The sequence below is a fragment of the Octopus sinensis genome, linkage group LG3, assembly GCF_006345805.1.
Source record: "Octopus sinensis linkage group LG3, ASM634580v1, whole genome shotgun sequence".
Classification (NCBI taxonomy): Eukaryota; Metazoa; Mollusca; class Cephalopoda; order Octopoda; family Octopodidae; genus Octopus; species Octopus sinensis.
In genome coordinates, this window is record NC_042999.1 from 102,951,843 (window position 1) to 102,974,261 (window position 22,419).

The 22,419-nt window shown below is 35.5% G+C and overlaps 1 long non-coding RNA gene across 1 annotated transcript in view; it reads right to left on the reverse strand.

Annotated features, from left to right (window-relative positions):
* LOC118762774 overlaps nt 1-12,319 on the reverse strand; it is a 16,060-nt gene extending 3,741 nt beyond the window's left edge. The window contains exon 1 of the long non-coding RNA XR_004998524.1: nt 12,309-12,319. This is a non-coding gene — a long non-coding RNA (uncharacterized LOC118762774). The remainder of the gene's footprint in view (nt 1-12,308) is intronic.
* Between the last annotated feature and the right edge of the window lie 10,100 nt (nt 12,320-22,419).

The window sequence follows — 22,419 nt, forward strand, 5'->3', positions numbered from 1 at the left end:
GCTTCCGTCTACTAAATCCACTCGAAGCTATAGTATAAGACACTTGGCCAAGGTGCCAAGCAGTGGGATTGAACCTGGAACCATGCTATTTACCACACAGCCATTTCTGCGCCTATAGCCACTCCTGCACCTATATATTTATATATATAACATTTCTACCACTTATGATATATTTATACACACATATGTGCATATATATCTGCATATATATAATACGCACACAGACTTGCGCATTCCTATGCAAATATTGATTTGCATATGTACACAATATTGTATAATGAATACGCTTTATTGTCTCTAAGAGAATACACATACATTCACAGATACACACACTCATACTCGATCCCATCCCCACTCGCATAGACACACACTGATTCCAATACACATTTCGACACATGTACTTCGTCAAACCTTTCAGGTTCTTCGTTTCCCAATTCTCAGAACACAAGCAATTATTCGAAATATAAAGTCAATTTAACTCCGCATAGAAGTTAATTCGATATATTAGTACTTCAATATTTACTTTATAGAATTCTGGTCGCTCAATCAATTTAGTTTGATCAAATAAAAAGGTAAACATTAAAATGCTGTTTTTACTAACCCTACGCTTCAGTTTAACTAAAGTATTCATATATAGACATATATGAACAATTTCTAAGCATACATACAGAAGGAAAATTTACATTGTACCAACACACATACATATACACAGATATACACACGCACACAGTCATAAACACTCACAATCTCACACGCACATACCCGCACACACACACACTCACACACACATGTACTAGGACATAGAAGATGATTGTTTCTGTGAAAGTTAACTATTAAATACGAAACCTTTTTCTTTAAAATATTAAAACCGAGCAGATGACCAGCCGTAACAAATATTAAATTTCTAATCAGGAGACGAGGGAATTCAACAATCATACATATATATACACATGCATATATGATGGCTGTCCACTTGTAACCAAGGAAAGCTATTACTGACAAACTTATACTTTACACTTGCGCCTCCGTTGGTGACTAACGAGCCCTACTCTTATTTCTTATTTCTGTATTGCCCACAAGGGGCTAAACATAGAGGAACAAACAAGGACACACAAAGGGATTAAGTCGATTACATCACCTCCAGTGTGTAACTGGTACTTAACTAATCGACCACGAAAGGATGAAAGGCAAAGTCGACTTCGGTGGAATTTGAACTTAGAATGTAACGGCAGACGAAATTCCTATTTCTTTTCTACCCACGAGGGGCTAAACACAGAGAGCGTATAGGTGAACATTGGCGGGAGCTCAAAGAAGGGAAAAACACGTCAGTGCTCTACCAACATGCTCAGGCAGAGAGAATGGAGGCTCAATTAATAGCATAGAGGTTAAAGTACTATCGATACATAGGACTGACACGACACTTAGACAGATTACAGAGGCTACACACATAGCAGTGGACAGACGGAGCCTCAATAGAAAACACGAATGGAAGAGTAGCACCTACCACCTCACCACACGACTAAAGAAAGTAGGGATGAGAAGAGAGAGGGAAAGGGAAAAAACGTAAATAATACACAGAAACATACAGAGTAATACATACAATAGGCATATATGCACTTACCTGTGATACTTATGAGAACTAGAGATAGATGTATAAAATAACAACAATAATAATGATAATAATGATAATAATAATAATAATATCTATAACCAAATAAATAAATATATGTCACATACCTGTGATAAATGTAAGACAAAGATAGATACAATAAATAAATAAATAAAACTATATAAAGTGCATCAATACATACGAAGCAAACCCATACACACACGCGTGAAATTTCATGGACGGCCATAACAATGTCAACAATATATCTAACACAGTCAGCAGCAGCGGCGGTGCCAATGATGCCAATAACAACAATAATAACTACTACGATGGCAACACCGTGGGCGACGCACACACTGAGGAATACAGGAACTGTACCATATTCTTTTTCGGGTCTTAGGACAGCAGCAACCCATGAGGTGAGAAGATAGGTCTGAGGTGAAGGCCACACTCCTGCTAAAAACTATGACACACACACACAAGCATACACCTCTCCCCACCACAAGGCACAAACGCATGGGCACATAAGGATACACGCCTTAGAAGGACAGAATAGAGTAAGTGGAGCAAGAACACACACGAAAACGAAAAGTATTGCTGAAGTGTAAATGAGTGACGAAATATTTCCGGACAATGGACATGAGTTAAAATAATAAAATAAGAACAGTAATGAACGAGTGAAGAAAAAGTATAGAGAGTGTGTGTTTATTTGGTAAAAAAAGGGTTAAACTAAAGTGTTTGACCCGAGCAAAAAAACAAAAGAAAAATAGTGTAATTGGTGTAAAACAACTTGCTCTAATCGAATATGACAAAAAAAAAAAAAATGCGCGCTCGCGAACGGGGTGGCGTGGGGGATAGGACTCGGAAAATTCACATCGTCAGACCATGGCCTTTAAGCTATAGTGTTTGATCCGAGCGAAAAAGAAAAGAAAAGAAAATAGTGTAATTGGTGTATAGCAACTTGCTCTAATCGAATAAGAAAAAAATTGCGCGCTCGCGAACAGGTGTTGGGGAGAGGACTCGGAAAATTCTCATCGTCAGACCATGGCCTTTAAACTATAGTGTTTGACCCGAGGAAAAAAGAAGAAAAAATAGTGTAATTGGTGTAAAACAATTTGAAGAGTAGATGTTTGTAAGCCATTCAAGAACACACACACACACACACTCACACACACAACACACACACACACACACACACACACACACACACACACACACACACACACACACACCACACACAAGGAGAAGCGATTGAAACACAAAGACACAAAAGGAAACGCTTTGAAACCGAGACTTGTTCACTGACAAAACAGATGCAGCACAAGTTTTTGTCAGGATTTTGCCATGGTTTCAAAGAACGAAAATATTTAGACACAAACGAAATTTAAATTTTGCAGTGAAAGTAACGGCTTTTGTTGTTCTGGAATTGCTTACAAACATCTTACACGCTGCAAATTCTCTTAAATATTCAACCTTACCCTGCCCCTATTTACAAAACTTTCCACTCTTTTTCGTTTGTTTTTTTTCTATTCTTTATACAGACAGTTCATGTTATTAAAATAAATTTTCTTTAACCTTCCTTTAGATTGTTATCTTAGCAACCAATCTCCCTCAAAACACCTACTGTCGTAATCTGACAATTCTGCCTATTATGTAGTTTGAATGATAAACTAAAGATTAAGATTATTAACCCCAAAACTTTAAGCTTTTAAATAGCAATAAATTTTTTTCTCTGTTTTGCTTAATTAAAATGGTTACCCTTTAACTCGTAATTTTTCGTGTCAGCTGTAAAGGTGAAGAGGGTTAACTTGGACGGTGTTAAGTAGTGGAAATGATCGGTGATTGTATGTGGTTGTTACTTTTCACTGGTTCTTCTCAATAAGGATATTTGATTGATAATGAATCTTAACACAATATATAAACAACTTCAAGTGGAATCAGACAGAGAAAGGAGAGACACAGCATAGCGGTAGTTTTGGCTGATTGTCATCCTGAGCGCCCCTTGTTGCTAGCGAAATGGTATGTGCCGGCTGTCAGAGCAACTGGTTGCTTTTTAATGGCGGAACAAGCAGGACAAAACGATTACAAAAATAGCAATTCTTACTTTGAAGTTAGCAATTTCGAAAATCGTTTTAGATTACGGAACGCCTCATGTTTAAAATTTCAGCGCGATCGGATGAACAATGCTCGAGTTATAAGCGCACAGACAGACAAAATGGAATTTATATATATATATATATATATATACTTCATTAAAAAGCAGCAAAAATATCACATGAACTGTTACTCACTGTTCCACGTTCCTGTTCATTGGACAGTTTGGGTTAGAATGGAGCAAGATAAAGTTATATGCAGAAATACAATTACTTTGATAGATACACATTTGAAAATGGTTTTGTTTCATTGGTATTGGTCCTTTCAACTAACAGACTTTTCAATAACCGGTTGAGTGATATAGGAAATTGCGGTTTAAAATCATATTATTATAATAATCGACGAAGAGCCTTAATTCAAAAATAGCTTAGAAAGAAAGAAAAACCCTGAATACCCAGGGTAAATAATTTGCTATACAAATACTAATAAATTCTATTGAACCTTTGGAGGGGTCTTATGCCGGTAATAAAAGATACATCCGTTTCAAATATTTTCATGGTAGATTACGTATACATTTGGTAATATATACACATACCAAACAATCTATAATATACGTATATACACTAAACATACGCAGGTGCATGGCTACATACATATACAGACATATATAGGCAAGGCATAAATATATACAAATGCATATATATACATACATATATATATATATACTCATATATATATATATACTATATATATATATATATATATATATATACTACTTCAGGGAGTGACGACCCTGCCTGACACGAGTCCCGGGCTCAGCTGGCTCCAACTGACAGCACCCGGTATGAACCCCTATCCAGGGTTACGGAAAGGAAACAACCTTCAAAGAAATCTGGAGTGGAGCTCCGTAGGTGGTTTAGTGTTCGACTCGACACTTTTCCGGCAGCTCCTGCAACCAAGCTGGTGCCAAGCATAATGCTCTGCACGCCTTTGGACTACGTCAGCAAGGTCGAGAGAGGATTTCTCATGATTGAGCTATCCAGAATTTTCTTACTTCTAGTCCAAGCTTGCGCAAAACTGGAGAGGACATGAAATGTAAAATCCAGACTGGATTAGTTTATGCGCAACTCCATTGTCTCCCGAGACAAAAGGATGCCAACAATAACAACAACAATATATATATATATATATATATATATATGTGTGTGTGTGTGGTGTGTGTGTGTGTGTGTGTGTGTGTATGTATGCATGCACACGCACACGAAGAAAATCTCTTGGCGTATGCTTATGCAAGTTAGTTGTTACATTCGAAATATAAAAAAGAAAAAATCAGATAATAATAAGTGTGTGTGTGTGTGGGGGGGGGGGAGAAAAATGGAAAAACGAAAAAGAAAAAGAGAGCACAAAGAGAAGGAAAAAGAAAAAAAATACTTAGAAGATAGTTGTAAAATGATGTTTTGTGCGACGAATACATAAAAATGCGCACATAAAATTACGTGTATTTCTACATTAATTCAATATACACACATAGATACGCATACATATATACAAAAAAATATGTACGCCTATATCGCAACATTGGTTTCTCCCGGGAGTCTCTTTCCATTCACATGTTCCCCATATCGCATCAGTTTAGGGATCCTGCTATCCTTCATTCTAATATGGTACATAGATAAATTAGGTTACTTATTAATGGTGCCCCATACAGTATTCTATTATTAATCCCATACTTACTTATTTTAACTATAATTATTTTTTTAATTTTCTAAAATTAACCCCCCTTTTTAAAATTTACTTTGAAAAATACTTTTATACCTCTATTGAAATATTACATCTCTTTTTATATCTCTTCTATATATATTCTTCTCATTTTCTTCTAATACATTTTTTTACCTAATTTCCTAATAGTACTTTTTATTAATTTCATTTGATATTGCCAATTAATATTCTTCCATTACATATTATTAATATGTAATATGTAATAATAGTAATTTACACACTGTCTCCCTCTCCTAGATTTACTATTAATATTTATCTTCTCCCCCAATGTATTACATTACGTTATTGTTCTTCACCCAGCTATTATTAATTAATTTATTCATTTATATATATATATAGATATAGTTATTTTTCAGACCTTTATATAAAAAACATATTTTTTATCTATAACTTTTTCTATATGTTTTTATTATACCTAAGATACATTAACTATCCATATTTACCTCCCCTTGACCACAATATTTTTTGCACAAATAAGCATGTTATCCCCAAAACTAAAAAATTATAAAATTTTTCTTTGGTATAAGTGATTTTTTCCTTGCTTTCTTATTTTATACACAACATATCAACTCCGTTCTGTTATATTGTTTCTTTTTTTACTTATTTATTTATTCTATTTTTAAATAATATTTTACATTACCGTTAATGATCCCTAATTGACTGAAACGCCACTTATTAAAAAAATATGACCAATAAGCCTTCTTTTACTGATTTGATTAATACAAAATAGATTTAGGGGTGCCAGCTATTTTTTTTTTACCAAAGTAGGTACGTATAACAAATACATTTTTATTCATTTATTATTGTTTTTTATTGAAGCCTATTTGAACATAAGTTTTTTGTGTATGAATCTAAGTAATAACATATTACTTACAGAAATATATATTTACTAGCAGTATCGCCCGGCGTTGCTCGGGTTTGTAAGGGAAATAACTATATAAGCATTTTTAGAGAGTTATAGCCAAAAAATAGCAAAAAATGCATTAAAAATGGAAAAAATATGATGGTAAATTTTTTGAAAAATCGTTGACTCATCGTAGACATTTTTAGAGAGTTACTTCCCTTATATAATAGCGAAAAAATGCATTAAAATGGAAAAAAACGATGGTAATTTTTTTTTTAAATCGTAGACCCATGTAGACGCTTTCTTAGCCATTTCTGTTTTGGTGTCTTCAAGCCATGAAGTCGTTGTTCTAAAAGAACGCTGGTCTCCTTGACAACGCATTACGACGTTGATTTCCTTACACTCCCTTCCCCACAGGTGTAGGTGTGAGCGTGGACGCCAACTCCGCCGCCATCGACACACGAAAAATTATGCATTAAAATGGAATAAAAAATGATGTTAAATTATTTTTAAAATCGTAGACTCATCGTAGACGCGCGCTAATACTCAGACGGGCTCGATATGAATCACGACTATAAGCTACCCGAATTTGGTTAAACTGCACCGCAAAATGTGGGAGTAGTTAGGAATCTAAATCGAAGGGGACAGACACTCACACAACTACAGTTTTATATATATAGATATACATAGCGCCAGTAGTGGTGAGATGTGACAGCAAAGAAAAGCATACATTCACTCTCTGCATGCAATTAGACTCGGAAAGTTCGTGAGGAACCCATTGACCCAATTTGCTGGCTTTTCCGATAGCACACAGGTCTCAATGAATGGTTGAATGACCAAATCCAAGCTTCTCTGCTAGTTCCTCAACAGTTACGATGAGATTTTGTTCCACCAGGGTTTTCAGGATGTCCTTGTCGAGTTCTACAGATCTTTCAGGATGAGGCTCGTCTTCTAGGCTGTTCCAATATAGCTTTGAAAAAAATAGCTGTTAAAATCGAAATGCACTCTTCAAAACTTGCACTATGAATAAGGACAAGATAAAATTACTACCTGCTTTTATAGCAAGTTAATATAAGTAGTTTATCCCATTCTCCTCTGACTTTTAGTTCAAGCTGTTGAAAAAACCGCATTATTATATATTATACATACATACATACATACATACATAACATACATACATACATACATACATATACACCACTCTCTCTCTCACACACATGCACACATTTATATTCTGTTATTCTTTTATATGTTTCAGCCTTGAGGTTGTGGCCATGCTGGATCATGTGTGTGTGTGTGTGTGTCTATCTGTCTGTCTGTCTGTATGTATATATGTATATGTATGTGTGTGAACAATAATATTTTCAACAGATGTGTTGCAAATGTATCTGATTGTTCTCAAGCTTCAATACTGTGTGTGTGTGTATGTGTGTGTGTGTGTATGTATGTATGTATATGTATGTATGTATGTATGTGTGTGTATGTATGTATGTTGGTATGTATGTATGTGTGTGTGTGTGTATGTATGTATGTATGTATGTATGTATGTATGTATGAGTGTTCCTCAAATCACTATCTCTGGCTATTTACTCTCTTCCAAGAACATTTTCACTCACACTTATGTGTTAGCTTCCCATACATTTTACTCATGTATCTATCAGCGTGATAGAGAGAAACAAATATTACATCTAGTTTCACTTTATTCGTTGCCCACTGTGTGTGTGCGTTTGCGTGTGGTGTAAACCAGACTAAGAAAAGCATTTGACACACACACCAGAATGTGAGTTTTCTGTAAATTTTGCTTAATTGGAGTTTAAATTTTAAAAACTGGACCTGGCATGACGCGATGCATTGTACTCTTAAAATTGCTAGCTAAATTGTAATTGAAGAAATCCTATATTGTAGATTTGTATAACTCCCAAAGGGAGGCAGATAAAATCTGCCTTTTATAATAAGAGATACAATTTTTCTGCGTGTTTAAAGTCACAATCGAAAGAGCTGTCGGGGAATTATATCTAATTTTTGTGATTGAGAAACGTAATTATTAATTGATTTATTTCTATTTTCTTATTTTTCTTAAATAATTATAAACCTTGGCTTATTTAATTACCTATTTATGAGTATTAAAATTAACATTCAAAATAAATAGTAGGTAATAAACCAGTAAATTCATAGGATATTATTACCCCTTAATGAGGCTTATTCAATCACTCCATATATATATATATATATATATATATTATATATATAATAATATATATAATGACTAGCAAAAGTTTACAACACATAGTAAAACATCCAAGGTTACATATATTGAGTCAACGTAGGTTAATGAAATTTCCACTATTTGTGAAGGTTTTCTAATAAATTCAATGCAAAAATCAAAATTATATAATAATGAACAAAAACAATTTTATACGGAAAAATGTTGAACTTCAAAACGCAAAAGTTTACAACACATTTAATTAATAAAATCAAATCCCTATTTAGCTGCATAACCCTTGTTGATGATGAGAGCTTGCAGGCGCTTTGACTAGTCTTCTGAATACTTTTATATTTGGTGGGGCTTATTTTCCCTCATTCTTCTACACAAAATATTTTCAATTCTTGGCTTTCTTTTTTGAGTTTCAATTCTTTCCGCAAATTTTCTGTTGGATTAAGGTCTAGAGATTTATTTAGCCATTCCAGTGCATTAATCCCATTTGTTTTAGCCAATTCTTGGTCAGCTTTGCTGGATGATTTGAATCGTTATTTTGTTGAAAGACCATCTTTGTTCCAGGTTTAGGGAGCGAGTGCCAGTTATTAAACATCTCTCAAAAACCCCATATATTTTTCCCCATTCCTTCAACTTTTTCCATTCTTCCAACACCCGATGAGCAAAAACAAGCCCATACCATTACTGATCCGCCTCCAAATTTCACTGTAGGATAATATTCTTTGGTACGTATTCCGTACTGTTCTTTTCTGAAACATTACTGATCGAATTTCTGCCGAAAAGCTCAATCTTAGTTTCGTCAGTCCAAACTATGTTTTCCCAATATGCTGCCGGTTCATTTAGAGTTTTTTTTGCAAAGTCAAACAAGCTTTTACGTTACGTTTTTTAAGCAATGAGGGGGTGGTCTTTCTTGGAGAACGAAAAAAGAGAGCATAACGACGAAGTAATCTACTAATTGTATCGTTGCTCACATGTACTTCATATGCTTCTAGGTCTTCCTGCAGATCTTTGAGTGTAGTTTGTGGTCTATTACTAGCTGTTCTTGTAAGTTTTCTTGCTGTATGCTCTGCTAACTTATGTGGGCGACCGGAGCGGACTACATGGAAAATGCAACTGCAATATTTCCACTTACGTATTATCATACCAACTGAACTCAGGGCTACATTAAGCTGTGCAGAGACATTTCTGTACCCATTGCCACTCTTATGAAGGTCAACAATACGCTCACGAAGGTCTTGACAATTTGTTTGTTTTTATACCCGATGGTGATGTGCTTTCTACGGTGATATTATCAGAACTCATGCAATGGCTATAAATGCACACAAACGAAACTTCGCAAATCTTCTAGAACACTGTAGATATTTTGGGAAAGAAAAGTAATTTTCATTTAAAGTATCTGGAAAATGATTCAAGTGAGTTAAATACACTTGGACTTTTTGACTCTGTGTTGTAAATTTTTGCGGATCAATGTATATATACACATGACAAGGAAAAGGAATTAAGGCTATTTGTTTTACAGATTGAATCTATTATTTCGTCGCCTGTCTACGAATTATTATTTACTGCCAGGGATTGCATTGCTCTAGTTTCAACTGAATGCAAATTGTTATAGAATTTTGTCTTTTTCTGAAATTAGGCGTAACTGACTTTGACTGAGATTCCATTTTGTAATTATAAAAATATTCCATATTTATATATATATATTGAGAGAGAGAGAGAGAGAGAGAGAGAGAGAGAGAAAGAGAGAATGCCGCCGGGATTTTGGAAAAATCGTTTTATTTATTCATTATTATTAGCGCTTTTGTTCGTTTCTCGAAGTTGTCAAATAGAATTCTATTTGACAAGTTTGTGAAACGAACGAAAGGGCTAATAGTAAAGAATAAAAGATTTGTTTTCAAAATTCTGGCGACCTTTTTCTCAATATTCAATATCTGTATACCACAACTAACATTCTACACACAGACACACAGACACACAGACACACAGACACACACACACACACAGGCACACACACACACATACACACACACACACACACACACACAACACACACACACACACACACACCACACAACACACACACACACATACACACACACACACACACACACACAGCATATGTATCATATATCCGAAAAAGAAGCACAGAGTAAAAGCCTACAGCAGTAATGTATTTATATGCAGTTAAGTCTATATCCGCCCATAGAGTGACCAATAGTTTCGCATCCATAAAGGTCCTAGCCCCATGGACAGCTTGTCCATGCGGCTAGGCCCTTTATGGATGCGAAACCGTTAGTCAATCTATGACCGGACATAGACAACGACGTAACTGTATATAAATATCATTCACACCACAAGATCCTTTTGAATGAACAGCACGGATAGGAAGCATTTCTACCACCTCTACACACCAGTTTCTTTGGATAATGGAACTGCAACTACATCTTTATATATTTTTATTTTTATTTTTTCATTCATTCTCCTATTTCTGCATATACTATTTATTTGCATACTTTCCCCAAATAACTCCTGTATTGAACTCTAATATTTCCATCTATTTAACCGTCTCATGTCGTTTCTGATGAAGAGATATCCCTAATATCCCAGAAACAGCTGTACGACTAACTTTCTCTTTAGAAATGTCCTGAAAACTCATCACCAACTCATTTTATTTAACATATACATGCTCATTCAAGACCCGCATTAGACTCCACACTCGTATCATTTGCAATCCCACCAGATAGAGAGAAGAACCTTTTCCCCATGAAGTTACATTCTCGTTTGTGGTTGAGTTTATTTCCCTTTTACCAAGCCACTGTTTACGACGTTTAACATTTCGATAGAAGATTCGTTTTTCGTCACCAGTCACAAGTCTATCCAAAAGGGTGAAATGAGTTCGCGAGATTTGCGGTTGCTTTTGGACAATTTATGAGGCTTTCATTTTCCAAGTTTAGGAACTTTCCAAGTTGTTGAAGATGACGATGAACAGTTGTATGGTTTGAACTAAGCTTTATTCTTCAACTGATAATGCAGGATTTTCTTCAAGTAATGCCTCAAGGAGCTCATCATCAAACTCAACTGAACGTCCTATTCGATCTTCATCTTCAAGGCTGAAATTTCCACCTCTGAATTTTTGCAAACCATCTTCTACAATTTATTTCATTCAAGCATTCTTTCCCATAAACCGAGTGTATGGTTCGAGTCACTTCATCTGCAGAGTTCCCTTTTTTGTATTCATAAAGCATTATGTGCCTTAAATGCTCTTTGGCTACTTCCATGTTAGAAATGGTTTTAATCAAAGAAATTTTAATTCAATTATTCTGTGAAAGAATATTTAATTAGTTTAAATGTACACAAATGCATAAAAATAATTTTTAATTCCATTAGACATTCTAAAATACTATTAAATTTCATTCCATTTTAAGAAAGGTAAAATCGGTCAGAGCTTATGGGATGACCTGATATATATATATATATACATACATAGATACATAGATACATACATACATACATGCATACATACATACGTACATACATACATACATACATACATACATACATACATACATACATACATACACACATACAAACATACGTACATACATACATATATGCTGTATATATATGTGTGTGTATTTGTGAGAGCTGATTGAAGCAATAAATTAATACACCATAATGTGTTTCAAAGTACCATTATTGGCACCAATATTTAGAACATGTGATTGTTGCTGAAAATAAATTACATCCAAGAATTGCAGGAAGCATACAATAAACACTGGCAAATTTCTACACCAACGCTGACATCATAAAATCTTTAAAAATAGAAAGCATTGTTAAAAATACTTAAGATCACTTCAGTTCAAGCATCAGGACTAGAGTTTATATATTAATATTACTACTCGACTTTTGATTAATAATTCTTTTAAATTTTGGCATGAGACCAACGAATTTAAGGAAGGAGTAAGTCGATTACATCAACTTCAGAACTTGATTTGTACTTTATTTTATCGACCCTGAAAGGATGAAAAGATAAGTTGACCTCGGTGGTGTTTAATCTGAGAACGTAAATAAGCCGGAAGGAATGCATTTAAGCATTTTCTGGTCTGCTAACGATCCTGGCAGCTCGCTGCCTCATGTTCGATTATTCGTATACGTATATACATGTAGGTGTAGTATAGATTCACGGTTAGGTGTTTGAATTGAATTCACGATGTCCCTGGTTCCATCCCACTAATTGGCATCTTGGGCATATGAAAGTGCATAGAGAAAAACTATATGGACGCCCAACAACTGTATTGTACCTATAATTCAAAAGGTTCTAGCATCTTCATATTATTTGACATGCTGATTTTCGCTGAAAATTATGTTCAGAGTACAGTTGGTTGTGGAATATTCAGCTACTTTGATGTTGATTTACAAACATGGTGATTCAGCATTTGAATCTTCACCGTCGAATGACGAAGATTTATCACACGTACAAACGTGGACACATGTACCCCAAGTATAGGAGGCTCGTTGGTTTGTCTATTGTCGCGCGATTACATAGAAACCTAAATCAATTGGTAGCCTATAAGAAAGCATCGTACCAACTACCAATTTATCCTCGAGTACCTATTCAATTTCACCGAGGTTAATCGAAGCTTTCTTCGATAAAATACCAGTTAGGTACTGGCAATTTGATTTATTGATGAAAGTCGATAAAATGAAATATCTGTCATAAAATATTGATCGAGGGATTCGATGTGGTAGCGTTGATGTTTCACCGCTACCATGACAACAAACATTTTATCTTATTTAAGTATAAGTTCGAACGCTGAGTCAACGGAGGGGTGTTTCAACTATATGAAATTTCCAAGCGTTTTAAATGCACACGTCTGTGATATCCAAGTGTCTGTAAAGTGTCAGCAGAAGGGCAGCAAGGGGTCATGACCTGGATAGAACCAATCCCTCTTAGAGATTAAGATGTTAAAGGACGAAACACTTGCCTGAGGTGTGTATGTGAGAGTGTGTGTGTGGGCTCTGAAGACCTTCTGCTGTTCAGTTCCCTTGAGAGTTTCTTAACAAGGATGTGTCTCCCTCAATCATAATGAGCTGCACTACGCTGAGCGAGAGACATGAGGATCACACAGAATTTAACCTCCTCTCCAATACAACCATTTTCATTTTATCGCAGAAGAACGTGGTCATTGATATTCTGGGTAGTATAGAAAGACATTATCTTCCTCCCCATTCCCTCCCCAAATCCTTCCTCTTCGTTGTAATGACGATATTGTTAACTGATAGGGAAGTAACAAAACTAATCCCATTAAATTGTTCTAGAAGACAGTTGATAAACTGATATAAGCAAATTTCACATAGAAAATAAAATATCTTTGAAGCAGAAACGATAACAATAGTATTCTAAATTATAGGTTTAATTTCACACAATGCTGACAAGATAAAATCAAGAGGCGGTAATTTTGAGAAACAGAGATACGCAAAAGGATTCATAAACCTTCCAATTTCAGTGATTGATGGCATCGTTATAAAATTATTTTCTGAATAACGTCAAAAGTTAGTTACGTACTCAGAGAGAAAATGATGTGTGTATCCTATCTGATTGAGGTTCAATCAACTTCAATTAAATATATATAAATACGTACTTTCATACAGCTTTCTCTGTATAAGATTAGACATACTAACGAATGTTTTTCAGATCCAATCAATCTTATAAATAGTGGAGATCTACATCGTTTAAAAATGACTTCATTTTCTAAACAGCTACATCAAAATACACAAACAGTTCTTGCGTATATAAAAATAGACATGCTTACAAACCCAAACGTTTTCTACCATTTAAAGGTCATAAAAAAAACTTATCATTTCATATCGATCAGCTGTCTCTCCCGCCCACGTTAATTCCATCTCACACTACCTCTCTTTGGCTATCCTCTTTCAGTTCCCTGTACCTTACCATTACTATTTATTCCCTCTTTAGTCATGCGGTCAGCTCGGCTAATAACACTCTCATGTTTCTCTCCTATCCGATGAACTGTAAGAGCCCAAAGTTATTTTACTTTTCATAGCAATCAAACTTATCAATATTCTGTTCCTATGTTAGTTGTTCTTTTGCACTTAAACATGAATTTCCTTTTTAACAATAATGTCTTGGATTTGTAATAGATATTTTGCTACCTCCGTGCCTTTCAGTGACTAAAGTGAAATGAAATATTAGCTAGCAGGTTGAGTCAAAAGTTTTTCGTATTTCATGTTTTAATAGTTCAAACAAATTACATACGAAAAGCGTTTATTCATCAAAATACATCCCATCATATTCTATTGTTTGTTGGTATTGCTCTGCCACAAACTCAGTTCCACGCTTATACCATTTGTTTAGTTTAGAAGCAAATAACTCCCTGCACCCATACCAACCACATCTACATTGTTAAACCGCCGTCCTTGCGTCCAAGGCTCGATAAAGGTGGTCATCTGATGGTGCAAGGTCTGCAATCTATCAAGAGTGAAGCAGCACATCCAGCCCGTCAAGTTACTCAAATTTGTACATGATCACTTTGGTAGGGTGTTCTGAGGCATTGTGTTGTAGGAGTGAGCGTCTTCGAATGATCAATGTCGGATAGCAGCCTTTCAAAGCATCATATACTTGCAGTAGTTGTTGGGCACAAATGTTAGCGTTCACATATGACCATCTAGGACAAACTCAAAGTGCAAAACCTCTTCGAAATTCAGTCAAACACACAAAATGACCTTCTGTTCAAACCGTCCCTATTTAACAATAGATTCTGAGGCCTGGTCGGAACGATGCCACTGATTTCTCTTATTAGGACTACAAAATTAGATACATTTTTCATCTCCGGTGACAATTCGACACCAAAGACTGGCATCTCGAGGATTTTCCATAATTGTTCGAAATGTTCACACGTCGTTGAACCTGGCCAGTGGTCTGTTCATAAGGAGCTTTTCAATGGTTTCTGTATACATGGCCAAGCTTATTGAAATGCCGATTGATGGTGCTTTGTGAAGGATGAAGTTCTGTCAACAATGTACGAGTGCTTGTGCTTGGTTGTTGTTCAACCATTTCAAGCAAAGCCCCATCTTCCACAATAGAATGTCTCTGACTTTGATTTAACTTCGAGGTTGTGACTGAATTGACTCTAATCTATATATCGTTGACGGGAGATTCGACTGTTATGTCGCTAGTAGATGTGTCTCACTGATGATCCCGAAACAGAGCGAAATCACATGGACTAAAAGTTCCGGCAGCTGTAGCTTTCATGCACTACGATTCAATATAAGGCAACCCAGTTTTCTGTGTTCTAACACACCATCCAAATTAAGCTGGAGATATTGTCTTTATATACATTACACATAACACACACACACACACACACTCCCATATATGTATATATATACGGACACAAATACACACACCACACACACAACACACACATAAACACGCATAAACACACACTAACACATGCATATATACACATACATACATACTGCATACATACATATATATGTGTGTATGTGTGGTAAGTGGCTTGCTTCCCAACCACATGGTTCTGGGTTTAACTCCACAGTGTGGCACCTTAGGCAGGTGTCTTCTAGCTCGGGTTTCCAAAACCTCGTGAGTGGAAACTGAAAGAAGCCCATCGTATGTATGTATATATATATATATATATATATATATATATACACATACGTAAAGGACTTTTTCTATTCCTGAGAGCTATACTAATACATCTGTTTGTTTGTACACTACCTGTCTTCGTATTTTGTTTTTTTCGTAAACTTTCCCTATATATATATATATATATATATATATATGTATGTATATGCTTGTGTGTCTGTTTTTCCCCCTCTATCGATTGACAACCGATGTTGGTGTGTTTACGTCCCCGTAACTTAACGGCTGTGCAAAAGAAACCGATAAAATAAGTACTAGGCTTATTTGTTCGGTTATAGGCGGTATTCCAGCATGGTCGCAGTCGAATGACTGAAACAAGTAAAAGAATAGTATTCTTAACGCTAATTTCCCCGGTTCTTTATCTTCTGGGTTCAAATGTTGTCGAGATATTTACCTTTCATTGTTTCGCGGTCGATAACATATGTACCTGTTGAACACTGTGGTCGATGTAAGCAAGTACTCCATCTCTATGAAATTGCTGCATTGTGCCAAAATCAGAAACAGATAACTCTCCTTATACACTCCACGTATACATACACATAGAGGCACACATACATATATTCATGAGTAGTTCACATTCTCATATGCGAGTTTGTATGTATATGAGTACAGGAATCGAGTGTGGACACACGTACACACATACATAAGTATATGCTTGCATTTGTGTAAAATCACCCTTAGCAGCTTGTTTCTCTTGCCTAAGTTTACAGCAAATGTTCTGTTAATCAGGTAAGCAGTGAATAAACTACGCAATCAAAAAAAAAAAACGCTAATTGAAATTTGTTTTTTTAGTTAGTGAATGAAAACAAAATCCTAGTAGTAGTTGTTAGCGATTCTCAAAGAAAAAATGGAATAAATCCAAAATATTGAGAATTAATTTTCATTCTTATAGATGTAACCCTTACATTTGATATAAAAACTGGAAAAGAAAATTTAGATGAAATGATAGATATATTACAAGTTTATGCACGTGATCAAAAGTTTGTTGTAAATCAAAGCTTTATCAGAAATGTCTAATGTTATTGTAGCCCAGGGCAGATTAGAAATAAATTTGATAAGTATCGGTGAAGATTTGGTTGCTTGAAATGTGGTAAAAGATTAAATCTAGCTGAAGTGTATACAAGAATCTATAACATATCTTGTGTAAGTTCTGGTGTGGTGTGTTATGTCACCAACTGGCTTTGTTGTGACCTCTAAAAACATTGAGCTGTGTGTGTGCGTGTGTGTGTGTGCGTATGTATGTGTGTGTGCGTGTATGTATGAGAATAGTTCATGTGTTTCTAGGTAATGTAATTTGGTACTGCAAGCTAAATAAGTAAACAATTAAGTTATACAATGTACCTGATAAATAAACGAATTGAACTAGTATTGTTTTTCTTATTATTGAGAACTAATAGACTGCTCAGCAGCTAAAGTGAAAAGAAAGTTTCTTGACAACGCTATATCACTTAAGTAAGTGCGTCATTGCCTAAAGGAGTCGATCAGCCAAGAGGGTAAGTGATTTATCATTACGCCAGTGTTTGAAGCTATTATAATAATGATAATAATTATTATTTAACATTAGATAATTTCAGGCAAATTTCTAAGGTATCATCAGCTACTCCTCTGTGTTGTTATTATTATTATTATTATTATTATTATTATTATTATTATTTTATTATTATTATTATTATTATATTATTGAGTGAGAGAGCAGTGCATGCCATCAAAGTGACACCGGGGTAAAATATACGAAGCCCAGTATACACATCAGGACTACACGTCTGATAAGGGTACACTAGGCACATGCATCACAACCATATGTTGTGACATGGTGATCTCATATCAAGATAAACAGCGCATGACCTTGCTGGTGGGGCCCAGTTAGAAATTTCTTCTGCTCGAGAAGCCCATCCCGTTCAAAAGGTCCCTGATTAAGGATTTTTAAGGATGTTGAACGAACAACCTATGTTTTCAAAGGTGAATTATCCAAACCTCCAAGAATTCCTTTCAACACACGGCTACGATACTTCCCCACTACTTCTGCTCATGATCAGAGATGCATATATTGTCAGCCACTAAGGGACATGATCAACTGGTTATGGTCAAACAACTGACAAGCAAGTATGTGGTATTGAGCAGAATATCTGCTGTAGCCCATCTTTTATTCCAAGACAAAACAATGTACATGATAACACTTCCACTCAGTTAAGATCAGAAGCCATGAGAGCCACTGTCTGGTATTGCATCAGGGCATTTATTATTATTATTATTATTATTATTATTATTATTATTATTATTATTATTATTATTATATTATTATTATTATTATTATTATTATGTTTTTTCCTTCTTTCTTCAAATTTTCTTCCGTTTCTCGCCGAGTGTTTTCCATACACCTAGGGCAGAGAAGGACATTGTATGCATTCCCAGATTACACGCGCAAATTCACAGATAAAATATATATTTAAAAATTAATAAATAAATAAATTCATGGATGGATGTTGTTTTCACAGCGATAATGCTCTTCTCAGTACATGATCCGTTCCAGTTAATACGATGTTTTGCACTTCCTGTAAGGATGGTAAGCCTAGAATCATTTTCAAATAGGTTTCAGTACCTCTTTTTTATCATTCCTAGAGATCCTACAATCACTGGTACTGTAGTCGCTTTGAGATGCCACATTTTTTTCAATTTCTATTAGCAGGTCTTCATATTTACTAATCTTGTCGAATTCTTTCGCCGCTATATTGTGATCACAGGGAATACTCATATCAATTAATAAACACATCCTTTTTGTCTGATCTTTTATAATAATATCCGGTTTATTAGCTTTTATAGTCTTGTCGGTCTGCACGGGGAAGTCCCATAGAGTCGACACATTTTCTCCCTCAGTCACAGCTTCAGGATGATGTTTATACCATTTGTCAGCGGTTTTGATTTTATAATGCCGACATATTGTCCAATGTATATACTGGCCGACTCTGTCATGTCTTGCTTTATATTCTACAGGTGCTAAGACTCTACACACTGAGATTAGGTGGTCTATTGTTTCAATCTCATCGTTACAGAATCGGCATTTGGGGTCTGCTCCATTTTTCATCACATTGGCTTGATAGTTCCGGGTTAATAAGCTTTGGTCTTGAGCGGCTAATATGAAACCTTCACTCTCTGCTTTTAGCCCTGAACTTCGTAACCATTGGTGCGTGTGTTTCTGGTCGACATCAGCTTGTTTGCTACGGGCCACATACTTGCCATGGAGAGGTTTCTGTTCCCATCTGCTAGCTAAATTTTCATGTGCTTTTGTCTTTGCAATTAATTTTATTTTCTTTGCAGCTGCAGTTGGCGCATTTCCTTCAGCCTGCTCAATCTGGTGGGTATCTAAGAGATCAGCAGCGAATTTTTTGCTCTCTTTGAGAATAGAGTGAAGTTTTTGAGGTCTTTCATGTTTTTCAACAAGTTTTAGCATCCAATCGTTGGTTGTTTCAAGGTATTTGGCCAGTCCGATTGTGGTGGTTTTGTATGTAAGTTCAAGCTGGATCAAACCTCGACCTCCCTGAGCTCTATGAAGGTAAAGGCGATCCACGTCTGCCTTTGGATGGTGCATCTTATTACAAGTCGGTAGCTTGCGGATTTTTCTGTCAATTTTCATTACTTCACTGGTATTCCAGTTAAGCACATTGAAGCTATAAAGAACAACTGGTACTGCTAAGGAATTTATGGCTAAAACCTTATTATATGCATTCAGCTCAGACTTCAGGACTGCTTGAACTCTTCTGTAACATTCTTTCCTAACCTTTTCTTTCATGCTTGCATGCTGGATACCAGAGCCTTCATTTATTCCTAGGTATTTATAGGTTTGTTCCTGCTCAAGTTCCTTTATTACTATTTCGACATCTAATTCGATTGAACTAGACTTTACCAATTTCCCTTTCGTAAAAGTGGCTTTGGCACACTTTTCAAGGCCAAACTCCATCCCGATATCATCACTGAATCCTTTCACAGTATGTAATAATCCTTCAAGCTCTTCGTCATCTTTGCCATATAGCTTTAAGTCATCCATATAAAATAGATGGCTTATTTTCTGTTGTCAATTTTGTAGCCATATCCTGTTCTATTCAGTTCACTTGAGAGTGGTATTAGTGCTATGCAGAAAATTAGTGGTGAAAGTGAGTCACTTTGGAAAATTCCACAGTTTATGCTAATGTTGTTTGAGTGCACTACTCCATTAGAATGATATAATTGGAGCTTCGTGTTCCATAGTGAGAAATTATACTTTAAAAAATCTGAAATCACAGGAGAAATTTTGAAAATGTCCAGCGATTTCAGAATCCACGAATGTGGTATACTGCCAAAGGCTTTTTTATAATCAATCCATGAAGAGCTGAGATTTCTGCGCTTGTTATGGCAGTTCTCAAGGATCCGTATGAGCCTCGTCTGCATCCTTTTTGTTCAGTGGGAAAGCGGTTATTCTCTTCCATAACGTATGTTTTCTCTACTAGAATAGATATCAAAATCTTATAGGTAGTAGATAAACATGTTATAGGCCGGTAGGTTTTTGGGTTTTTCGTTTTGTTATTTTTGGGGAGGAGGTAAGTAATACCATTTGCCATCCAATGTGGTGTTTTTTCCGGGTCTTTCATAATACTATTAAATAGTATTACTAACATTTTGTGTGCGGACGAGAGTGATGAAAGCCAGAAATTTGGTACTCTATCAATACCAGGGGATTTCCACTTATGAGCTTTCCTTAGTGCCCTCCTTAGGTCGGCGATTCAGATGTCTTCCCATACCTGTTCTTGTAGACTTTTGTAGACATCTTGGGTGCGTTTGATCCACTCTGCATTTTCATTGTATGGTTTATTATTATTATTATTATTATTATTATTATTATTATTATTATATTATTATTATTATTATTTTATTATTATTATTATTATTATTATTATTATTATTATAGTTTGGATCAGGTTCGGCCTTATTCCTGGCAGGATTTATATGGGTGGCGGGTTACTACCTGTAACTTTAGGCATCTGCAAGTTTTCAGTAGTCTTCCAAGTGCTTAGAACCTTCCTCTTAATTCTTGCTATCTCCAAGAGATAACCTCCACCTCATTTCAGGCACAGTTTCCCTTGTTAAAACTTTTACAACCTGGTCGTACTCCCATTTCTTATATTCTTCGCCTGCCAACTTGGAGTATTCTTCCACATTATATGCTACTGTCTCGTTCCAAGTTCCGCAGGCTCTACATTTTTCTAACACATTCTTTCCATATATATTTTTCCTCAAGTTTTTTTTTTATGTCGTTTGATCTTAGGCTGCTACAATTAGGTTCTCTGCTTCTTTTTTGAATTGCCTCTTTTTTAACCAACCTCTGGATTTTGTTCTACATAACTCTTCGGTGGCTCTCCAAAATTGGCCATGCAGAAGTTTCTCTTCGAGCTCTTTGATGTGCTCTCTACATTTCATTCTTGTTCTTTTAACCTATTACGTGCTTCTTCACCTGTTCTTTATTAACTGTCTTCAGTAGCTATTCTGCTGCTCGGTAAATACTCTTCTAGACTTTTTCTTTCCATCTGAATACTTTCTTCTACTGCTGTCAAACCTCTTACAACCTGGTCTCTCCTCAAGTACACCGGCTGATATCAGCTTTCGGATGGGGACTCTGTACATCGTTAACGACTTCCTAGTTTTCTGTCATGTTTCTTTATATCGGTTTTGGTCCAGTCTATAATTCCAAATCCATATCTGATTAAGGGTACTGCTCTTGAATTTATTGCTTCAATAGGATTTTTGGAATTCAGCTTTGACTGCAATAATCATCTTACTCATCTGTACTCCCTATTCGTAGGTTGTTTCATTTCTTCATTTTTTAATATCTCTTCTGCTTCCACTATTTTCAAGTATTTGTACCACTGTCCTTTCTCAACCGCTCCTATTGTTTGCCCATTTGGCGTTTCATTTACCTGGCTTCTTCGTTTAAATTCCTTATTTCATTTTCAATACACCGTACTTTTCTATCCCAAATTCCATACCTATGTCATTTGAGAAAATGCGGATATGTAGGATACTTTCAAACTGTTTCTTCTTCTTCTTCTTCTTCTTCTTCTTCTTCTTCTTCTTCTTCTTCTTCTTCTTCTTCTTCTTCTTCTTCTTCTTCTTCTTCTTCTTCTTCTTCTTCTACTTCTTCTTCTTCTTCTTCTTCTTCTTCT